General features: G+C 40.5%; 1 pseudogene; it reads left to right on the top strand.

The window, feature by feature from the left end:
- The first annotated feature begins 506 nt into the window (after positions 1-506).
- LOC101537949 (kinesin-like protein KIF23) lies at positions 507-2,780 on the top strand (annotated as a pseudogene).
- Positions 2,781-11,424: the final 8,644 nt, after the last annotated feature.

Genomic DNA, 11,424 nt, shown 5'->3' with positions numbered 1-11,424 from the left:
ATAAATAAATAAACCTCTATTTCTTGCAGGGTTCATTTAAGTCAGGTTGAAGAGCCTGAACCCGAAGTCCTGTAGTCATTGGTCCATTCTTGCTCTATCTCTTAATGATCTATACTTCTTCCCTGCAAGGTCAATGCAGATTTCAAACATCAACCTCAGAGGATTATTGGGAGCCTTAATTGAGAACAAGGAGCACCTCGCCCAGGTCGCCCCCATCTCCCGCAGCCGCTGCCTTTGTCTCTCCTGGTCCCCACCCGACGCCCAGCTGAGGTCAGCCTCGCACACACACCCTCACCCTGGACCACTTGGAACTGTTGCCATGAAGCCAGCATGAGAGAACAAAGACACCCAGGGAACTGATAGTGAAAAAAGGATCCCAGACAACTCTGAAAGACCCAGTTGGGGCGTACTGCCAGGTACGCCCACTCACCTTTCCTGACCAGGAGTGCTGCATAGAGGTGATCAGTAACACCTGCACACTCCTGAGGATTGCAGGCTCAACCGAAATGGTGACTATTAGGAGATGCAGGATATATTCAAACAGGTATTCGGAACATACCACTCAGAAGGAGCGCTTTGATGCTGTGGCTAATCCCTTAGGAGACAACCTCATTCATGGCAAAAATTTTCACACATGCTGTGACTCAAAGTGGAGAAAACACAGAATGACCAGCTCTCTGGGGGAAGGAGGACTGCTTCCTCTTGCTTACATCTGATCTTCAATAGCATAGAGTTGTCTCAAGATAAATGACATGTTTTTTAAAATCTAATGACAGGAACATCATGGACATATTACAATTATATATATGATCCTTTGGAAGAGGTGCTATTTGATCCCATAAAGTCAAAAATTCCTTAATCTAAAATGCTCCATGAAGAACCATAATATGTTTGTTGAAGGATGAACAGGAGTTGAAGTGAAATCAGAGGAGGCCTTTGAAGTTTTCTGAGGAGGCCAAAAGAGACGTATTGTGAACACACTTGAATCATGAGTCCAGCCGTTCATATAGCATGTTCAACATTAAGTTGGTTCATGCGTCCTTGGATGCAGATAGAGACAATCTCTTGCAGGAAAAAGAACAAATTTCTATAAGCCAGCAGTCCTTGGTAGATCTCTGAAAGTGAAAGAACCTGACAAAAGCAGATGGAAATAGATTACATGAAGCAGGTAACATTGATCAGTCATTGATGACACTGAGGACTTGCATGGAGGTCCTGAGAGAGAATCAAATATGTGGAACAAGATGGTTCCATATAGATTCAAAGTTAACCCATCTGTTCAAGAACTACTTTGATGGGGAAGGAAAATTACCCATGATTGTGTGTGTGAAGCCAAAGGCTGAAGATTATGAAGAGAGCCAGCAAGTCATGAGATTTGCAGAAATGACTTAAGATGTTGAACTGATAAGACGAGTAGACAAGGCTATATGTGGTTTGACAGCTGGAAGACCGTACAGAAGCCAGGTTCATGTTGGTCCAGTTGGAAATGAACTGTTGGTTACAGATGTGGTTATACGAAGTTTTCCTACGTTACCTTCCTATGGGATTCTGGATACCAATGATGAGCAGACTCTTCCCAAACTGAAACATTTTTTTATATTGCATATTAACTTATTACCATCTATCTGATATGCATTTAGAAACTGTACTTATTCTTTTGATATATTAATAAGAAGTTCACAAAAGTTCATGGAAGCTCAAGGGGATTTTTTTCTCTAATTTTTTTAATTAGTGAGTCACCATGAGGGTACAGTTACAGATTTTCACATTTTCATGCTCGTATTTCCCTCATACAATGTTTGAGAACCCATCCCTTCACCAGTGCCCATTCTCCACCACCAATAAACCCAGTATCCCTCCCAACCCCCAATCTCATCTCCCCCCACCCCACCCTGCCTCTGTGGCAGGGCATTCCCTTTTGTTCTCCAAGTGAGTGTTGTGGTTTGCAGTAGGGTGAAACATTAGAGAAATGACATCACCGGGGCAAATGATGGTCAATGGGTTTAACAAGCAATACATTTTAGAACTTTGTTGACAGTACCTTTTTAAATAAAGAAAACTACATTCGAGAAAAACTAAATGAAAAAGAAAAGGTGATATCACAACCAAAATTGGAAATGGGACTGAAGAGTAACAAAACTTTAGAATATAAGATTGAAATTCTAGAGAAAACATAAGATAAAGCAATCTGTAACAGGAAATTAAAACACAGAATCAAAAAAACTTCAGCAACAGTTTTCTGATAAAGAGATTGGAGCACAGGTTGCAAGGCATGATGATGGAACCAAGATGAAAGTCAGGTGGCAGCCAAACAGCTGGAGATGCAGAATAAACTCTGGGTCAAAGATAAAAAATGGAAACAACTGAAAGCTGTAGACACTGAGTAAATTTAGCAGAGAAGCTGGAGACACTCTCAGGAGCGGGACTGAGAAAGTCACTCAGACCTGTTTCTCTGTCTTCAGTCCCTACTGCACCAATCATCCATCACCAACATAGACAATCATGCTGCAGGAGACAGATGGGCAGATCATAAACCTGCCTCTAACGTGAAAACTGAGGCAGTCATGCAGCCACATGTCCCTCACGCCATCACAGTCTGTTGCAAGTGAAAAGGCACTAGCTAAGTGAGAAGTACATGCTGGCCCACCAGGAACAAGCCACCAGTGGGGAAATTGAGACTGAACTGATTAAGGGTGATATTTATAAAACAAGGGGTGGTGGACAGTCTTCAGTTTACCGATATTGAGACATTAAAACAAATCACAAGAGCCGTGAACTGACCATTTCAATTGTGAGATGTTTCCATCTGCGTTGGTGGCATCTCCAGAGCCATGCTGAACAAAACATGCTTTGTTGCAGATCATGGGCCTCAGTATATCATACACTGGCCTAGATCAAAGATGCCCTGTTCCCAAGACAGCTATAATTTGAAAGCCTTTGTGACATGCCTTGCCGTATTTAATATTAATAGTGGAGTAACTCTCTTTATTGCCATATCAACTTTATAATGCCACTCTTTTGTATAATAATCTAATTCATGCACTTTGTCTTCTGTGATTAGGGAAGACTGTGTCTAGATCACGCTTCATTTTTGGTTGTGACTTTTCTTGCTCTGAGTATTTCATAAGGCTTTGTAAACATAACAAATGCTGCTATTGACTAGCTGCAAGAATGCACATGACATTTGACAACTGAGGCAGAGATGTCACTGGCCAATAACAGTACCATGTTATAAGTTGTTTTAGATTTTGTATGCATTCACTTTGACATTTAGGTATACCAAAAAATTGGAATAATAAGCACTAAGAAATGAAAAAAATAAGTGAGAAAAGGACTTAGAGAAGTATTTTAAAGAGCATAAGATCTTAGCCATCTCTAAGATTTATTCATTTTAAGGAGCACTGAGCCTCTTTCTTGGTGCTTAACACAAAACTCACAATCCAGGTATTCTTCCTTAGTCACACACCCATCTTAATCCTGATGATCTCTCCTACAGCAAGAAAGCTGAATCTGGAGCCCAGGTATTCTCACTGCTCATTAGCTTGTTCCCCACTATCTGTGGTGGAAGTCAGCGGAGGTTGTATCTTGAATCACAAAGGGAAGACTAGGCCAGGACTGCATGACTCAAAGTACACTAACTGAGGAATCTCCCCTTGTAAAGTTCTAGACTGCAATATGTCTGTAACGATATCCGACTAGCAGTCGCATAATGAAACCTTACCGTGGCCTGGTTAGTGACTGATTTCATCCTGGTGTGGACCAGCAGCGGCCACTGAACTAAGGCCTGCTTTCACAGTCATCTTCCTTCCGCAACCTCCCTTGTTATCTCCTGCGGATCACTTAGTGGTACTTTCTGTCACATGGCGTTTTTATGAGGTTACATGCTCTCAGATGTATCCCAGCACCTTTAGTACAGAGAGATAATGACACATCAGCAATTAATGGCTTCTCCTATCAGGACTGACTCACCTGGCAATCTCCTAGATGGCACTTCACACTCCAGTACCAATAGAGCCTGCAGCAGCAAAATGAGCAGGAACTGAGCTTTTACTGCCTGGCTCTCACAGGCCTTGTCATATTTTAACTTCAAAATAATCAGGTAATCTCGGCATTGTTAAGCCCTTTCATCAGAGAAGGAAACAAAAGATAGTTTGAGCAACCTACCTTTACTTGGTCAAAGAGATACTGTCTTGAAAGCAAATGCAAATGACAGGTTGTCTTGACCACTGTTTGTTGTAAGCATGGAGAGCTGAGGTAACCTTTGTTTTCCGTGCAGCCACCACAGCAAAACAGCTAACAGACTTACTGGCCTCGCTCTTGGGGGGGTCTCAAGTTCTAAGTGAGCATCTTTCTAGTCTGGCAATTCCATGGTGAAGAGCCCACTTGACAGTCTCCCAGTGACTCTCCTTGTTTGTTTTCCTGGATCGCCTGTTCACCATACTAGCGGAGTGGTCAGCTTCTCTCCCTACTAGTCATCTTACCAGCTTCTTTAAGAAGTACTTTTATTTCCAAACTTGTGTTAATGCTATGTCCTACCACCACTGAAAGTCTTTAAAAAGAGACATTTTAGGTATTCAAAATGCTGATTCGAATTCGGCATCCTACATGGTACCCCCACAAGCAAGGTCAGGAGCAACCCCTGAGCACTGCCATATGTGACCCCAAAACAAAACAAAACAAAATTAAGGCAGAGGTTCAAGGCTACTGCTGCCGTGGCCAGGCCTTGAAAGGATCAGGCAAATCCCCTCCTGAAGCCAACCCTTTATATTCTCAGGTTGACAGGTGGCAATGATGAAAGTGATTTAAAACTGGCAGCTGCATTAGTTTGGAAACTCTGCAGAAAACAGGTTTTCTGGATAAAAGGAAGGTTTAAGGACCAGGACAGGTTTCAGGCATCAGGTTAGTCCTCCAAACTCATCAGCCCACTTTTACTCTTCCGTTTAAAAAACAGAATTCATCCAAATAAATGTGGAGATCTAATTGGCTTATTTAAATGGCTCAAGAATCAGCAGCATCTCATTCAGCATGGTAGAAAACTGAAAAGGATTCTATAAAACAGGAGGCTTTTATGGCCAGAAGGAGGGCGGGACAGGTTATTAGCAAAAGAAAGACCTCTTCAGGCAAAGTCATGTTCCCTGGAGAGGAAGGCCTGGAGGTCTGAGTAAACAGAATACCGAACTGGAGCTGACCCTACCAGAAAACTATAGGCTGATTAGTTTAAAATTCCATTTATGGGAGCAGCAATTAGGCTAGTTATTAGTATTCTTGGGCCCTCCGTGACCTATTTGGCACCTGTTGTTTCCTCCCTCCCTTCCTCCCTCCCTCCCTCCCTCCCTCCCTCCCTCCCTCCCTTCCTTCCTTCCTTCCTTCCTTCCTTCCTTCCTTCCTTCCTTCCTTCCTTCCTTCCTTCCTTCCTTCCTTCCTTCCTTCCTTCCTTTCTTCCTTCCTTCCTTCCTTCCTTCCTTCCTTCCTTCCTCCCTTCCTCCCTCCCTTCCTTCCTTCCTTCCTTCCTTCCTTCCTTCCTTCCTTCCTTCCTTCCTTCCTTCCTTCCTTCCTTCCTTCCTTCCTTCCTTCCTTCCTTCCCCCAAATTTCTGACTTCAACTTGTTTTCCCATATTAGGTTTTTGGGAGCATTACAAAATGCAGATTTTTCAGATCTCTAGTCAGATGGAAAGAGGAAGAATCCTTGTGGTCTGGGACTAGGAATTGGTGCCTTTTCCTACCTTTCCTCTTTTACCATGAGTTAGTTCTAATGCAGTTAGTTGCTCAGGGAACCAGCTGATTTTTAAAGACATGGCACAGGAGACAGTTCTCTGGAAATTAAGGGGGAAAACAATAGCCCTCTGCTATTTAAATCAGATTCTGGGAGGTCTGAAGATATTTTCCATGATGATAACATGAATTCCTTAATACAATTCATTTCTTCTACTATCATCCAGGAACCACTTATTTTTAACATCTTATTTTGCTTAAGGAAATGCTAATTATCTGTGGCATCATATTTCTATTTATGTTCTGTACAGTAAAGGAGGCAACACCTCGGATGGACAAACTTATCACAACCCCAAGGGAATATTCACAAGGACAGGAATATAAACCAGGCCCTACTTTCCTCAGAGCTTCTCTCCATATTCACAGGCCCCTGACACAAGTAAAGCTTAAACCCTGATCTAATACCAGGATTAAAGGGACAGAGTGCACTGGAGCCATAGTAGAGTGGGTAGGACATTTGCCTTGCATGGAGCTGACCTGAGTTCAATCTCAGGCACCCCATACAGTTGCCCGAGCCCACCAGGAATGACCGCTGAATTCAGAGCCAGGAGTAAGCCCTAAGCACTGCCAGGTCTGGGCACACTCCCTAGCCTTCACCACCCCACCCCCCATGCCCCAATTGGGATATTGTGCATTCACTTCCTATTCCTAAAGCTATTTGGGCTTAAGTAAGTAAAGGCTTCTCGCTGTCTCCTCTTTATGGAATTATTACATAATACCTGCATGGCCTTTTATAGTTTCCAGGTCATTTTCCTTTTCATTACTCTCTCATCTGATCTCAGAAAAACCCAATATAAAAGGTTAGGCTCAAATCATCTATCCAAGGTAACTTAGATGTGAAATAAAAAAAAAAAAGGTCATTTGAAACCAGGGTTTTTATTTTAAGTCTTCTCAGCCATTTGTCCTAACTTTGCTGAATAAATTTTATGAAATAGTAAATAGATGGATGGATGGTTGATCTTATGTGAAACAATGATAAAGATTTTTAAATATACACCTAATTGTACTAACTTAGATACATACTACTCATTATAAACAAGATGTCTATATTTAAGTAGAAACCTGGCATTAAAAATGTCAAACTGTCCAACAGAAATCTAATGTGTGAATTTATTAGTTGACCTTTTCTCAGTAATAGAATATCTGGATATTAGTTCACCCTAGTACTAATGGTAGTTACTTAATGTTGTGAAATATGAGGCGCGTTTTATTTTAACTTTTTTTACATTCCTTAATTTTTGAATGCTGATCTAGAATCCTTGTAAAATGAAATGTAAATGAGAGATTGTTCTGAATAGCTCCAATTAGGAGTATGCCCAATGGGTTGGAACAAATGTTCATGTTAGAACATGAACATTAGCAATAGAGAACATAGCAGGACCTACTCATCCAGAAAAAATAAAGGGGGAATAAATCTGCATTGCAGAGGATCAAAAATCTGCCATCCCCCAATACGTCTTTGGCAAAGGTTAATTTTACAGTAGAGACCCGGAAGGCAGAATGGAGATTACCTTCAAAGAGACATTTGCTTGTAAACATCCCTTAAGGGGAAGATCTAATTAATGAAGAGGCAGAACTTAAATTGTTTTACTGAACCTTTCCTGCTTAAGTTCACAACTGACCTTCCTTTTCTTTCTTTTCAAAATCCTCTGCAAAAACTAAATAGTTGAAAGATGTTGCCTGGGGTGAGGGAGATAGCTCCAAGGGCTGGCACATTTTCCATGTGGGAACCCTAGGTCCAATCCCTGCTATCACTTGCTCCTCTGAGCGTTGCCAGGTGTTATCCCTTTCATATTGCTCAGCATAGTCTCTGAGCATTATCAGGTGTAACCTCAATTCCCCTCAATTAAAAACAACAACCTCCCAGTACCTGTGGGGTCTTGAGAGATAGCTTAATAGGCTGAGCACAAGACCTATATGTATTAACCACTAAACACCTTTAGGAGTGACTTCCTGAGCACAGAACATGGAATAATCCACAAGCATGACTGGGTGTCACCCCCGCAAAAAAGAAAAATTAAAACAAAAAATGGTATCTAAGACTACCTGGAGAGTTACTCAGCTCTGCAGTATTTGTCCCATGTGTATAGGAAGACTACATGTTTCTAATTTATTTTTTTAAATAACTTATTTCTTCTATCAATCTATCTGATACTTGATTATTTGTCTAGCTGAAGAACCCAGAGGGGGTTCAGGATGTTCTCTTTTGTGTGCTCACTTTATTCACAACCAAATGATGCACCTTTTTAAAGTTTACAAACAATATGGAGGAGTTGGCAGGTTTGATGATGACTTAGGCACTGTCAGCCCTGGACTAGCCGTCTTTGGGCATCTTCACAAGAAGGAAAATAATGTCATTGGGTAGATTTATTTAGCGTTCTTTCACTTTCTTATAATTGAATGTTATCCCAAAGGGTGTGTCAGGAAGAATAGGGCATACCCCCCTACCACTCTAGATTCTTCTCAGGTTTGTCAAGCAATTAAATTCACATGAGAAGCATAGTGGGCAAAAAGAGGAATTTAATTCAATACACATGAGATACTTTTATAGATTTACTTCCAAAGGCAATGGGGCAAAATGAGGGATTCTATTCTAAACTAAGACTGGGCTAGAAACTAAGGGTTTGAAGGAGATACTTGGTGAGGAGAGTAAATTACATGACAAAGAGCAGATGCTCTAGAATTAAATGTTTACTTTGCCATAACCTTTCTGACAGGAAGGTTGATTAAAGGTGGGTTGGTTACAAACTGCTGTCTGTAGAGTCGTGTGCAAACCAGTTTGGGTCTGCAGGCTTAAAGGTTGAAAACTACTGCTTTTAAAGTTTAGTCTTTGTGGGAGAGATTGTACAGCAGGTAAGGCAATTTCCCCAGGTGATCTCGGCACTACAGATGGTACCTCAAGCACCACCAGAAGTGATCCCTGAGCACAGAGCCAGGAATAAGCCCTGAGTACTGCCAGCTGTGAACTCCTAAATAAATAAATTTTATTTATTTAATAAATAATCAAAATAAAATTTGATCCATTGATCTGTGTTAAACTAAGAATAATATCATCATAATACACTAATTATGTTACTTATGCTTTTCAATGAGTATAACTCACACACACACACAAACACACATATTCACCACTTAAGGTTTAACTCTTCTGTTCTGAGATTTTTTAAATATCTTTTCAATGCAGAGGCAGAATATTTTTTCTTACACTGCACAGAAAGTCTTTACTTACACTATGCAATTTTGCCTTGATTGATAACTATTGATCTATACAAGAAAGTAAAAATGGTTTTGGAGAAAAACTATATAAGCAATTTGAATAGTATTATTGAGTCATCATTAATCATTTGTAATTTCTTCTCTTTGCCACATTTATTAATCCTTAAAGATTTTCAGAGAATGGTTCTATTCCAACGTACCATCTGTTCAAGCACATTCCTTATATTCTTACTAGGTTTTCACAGATGCCACTTTTTAAATCAGCAAATCTCCTTAGGAGCATCATCTGGCGCCCATCAACCCTATTCCGGGGAGCCCCTAGTCACTGCAGCAATTCCATAGTCAGAGCAGATGTTCCATATTCTATGGCGTATTTCCCTCCCTTGGTACCATTCTTGAATGCAAATTTTGAAGTGAAAAAAAAAACCTTTGGGTGCAAGTGTGTTCTGCAAATGTTCTCACTGTAGCAAATGCAGTTCTCAGCAGCCTCATTTCTGCTCTTCTAAAGACCTGATTAGACAGTCTGCTTAGAGTGCAAGGAACAAAAAAAAAAAAAGACATTGACAAATGGAGACCAAGAGCAAAACACTGGAAAATTAAAAGAAGTTAGACGCAAAACAATGACAAAGAATATGAGACTAAACTTTTAAAAGAAATACTAGGTCTATTCTGCAGTGAAAAGAAAAGTAAGGTTCTGGTTTGGGCAGAAGAGAACATGTTTTTGGAAGGTATGTGAAATATAACTGTGACAAACTACTCAATATAAAACAGAAGACTGAGAAATTTTCCACAGAACTAGAGTGGTGAAGGCAATTCATTTGGATAACTCAGCCCAGATCTTTATTAAATGCCAGAATCTGATATTTAAATTACTCAAAAACATTCCTTCCAGATCCTACAACTTACTTGTTCCACATGGACATAACTTCATAGTGAAAATTAGATACAGTTGAGTCAGACACATACTAGTAACTTCTTTAATACTCTGGGCATGTCCCATTTATCTAATGTTTCACTTACCTTGGTTCTAAATCCAGTGGGACTCATCAACTACTAGGTCATTCCCAGCTTCAAAGTACAGTGCTAGTACACAGCCCACATGTTTATATTTCATGTTGAATTGTATTGTATCTAGTTATGAAGTAGCAAGGGCCAGGACATTAGCACAAGCGATAGAACCCATGGTTAGTGTGTGCAATACCCTAAGTTCAATCCCTCTACCACCCAGCACTCCTAGGTATAGTCTCTATGAGAAAAACAGCATAATATATGGCAATATCCTTTAAATCAACTGAGGCAAGGGACCAAAAAGAACCATGTTGAAAGACCATGTATACTTATGAGGAACAATAACTGAAGATTGGAAATCAAAGTAAGAATTTCTAAGTAAGTGTAACATTATTGGGGGGCTGCTAGTTCTGCCACAGCAGTACAGAGACGAGAAAACATACCCAAAGTGGCAGGTGGATAAATCCAAATTCTGGATCCAGCTCTGGCAGCCACTCATAGAAGAATATTAGACCAGAAACTCATTTTTATGAGTCTTACTTCTTCATCTTTACGAAGAACTTTACTTTTTATGAATGCTTTTGGAAAAGTAGTTGCAGTCTCCAGATTTTTTTTTCCTTTTTGGGTCACACTGGCATTGCACAGGGATTACTCCTGGCTCATGCACTCAGGAATTACTCCTGGCGGTGCTCAGGGGATCATATGGGATGCTGGGAATCGAATCTAGGTTGGCCCCGCTAGGCAAATGCCCTACCCACTGTACTATCGTTCCAGCCCCCCAGTCTCCAGATTTAAGCCTGATTACAAGACAGCAATGTAAAGAATATTTAGGTACATCTTTCTGTTCTCCCCATCTCACTCTCTCTTTCGGTTACTTGCTGTTCCCATTCATTGCACCTTTCAACTATGAGACAGGCAAAATTCAAGAGAAAGAACTGAACCTATACCTAAATAATTCAATTATTGGAAGAAATTCACCATATTTAGCAAGGACCTTAAAAACAGCAATAAAAATCTACTACTTTTTTTCTTTCCTTGGAAATTGGAGAGTGTTGCTTTCGTAATGTCTTTTGTTATGACTAGGGCATTAATCATCAAGATCCTCATCTCAACCTCTACTTTTCAATTACAATCTTAGTCATAGATTTCAAGTCTTTGAAACAAGTGCAGCTGCCCAAGTGAATGCCCAAGATTTCATCTTCATCTGATCTCTCTGCCTTTCAGGACACGAACTAGGTAAATTTGCAAGATGTTTGTGTTCGTCAACCTTGCAGCCCTTACCATTTGTCTGTTTCTCTCATTTCAGACTACTTGCTCCCCTGAAGCCAGAATTGTATTCAGAATTGAATCTGAATTTGTTCTGAAATGCCCTATCCCCAAGCCTGCTATCCATCTTCTCCATGTCATCCCATCACCCCATTCATTATA

Source organism: Sorex araneus, chromosome 1 (genome assembly GCF_027595985.1).
Source record: "Sorex araneus isolate mSorAra2 chromosome 1, mSorAra2.pri, whole genome shotgun sequence".
In the NCBI taxonomy this organism is placed as follows: domain Eukaryota; kingdom Metazoa; phylum Chordata; class Mammalia; order Eulipotyphla; family Soricidae; genus Sorex; species Sorex araneus.
Note: the sequence above shows the minus strand (reverse complement) of the source record. Positions and strands in the feature narration are given on the sequence as shown.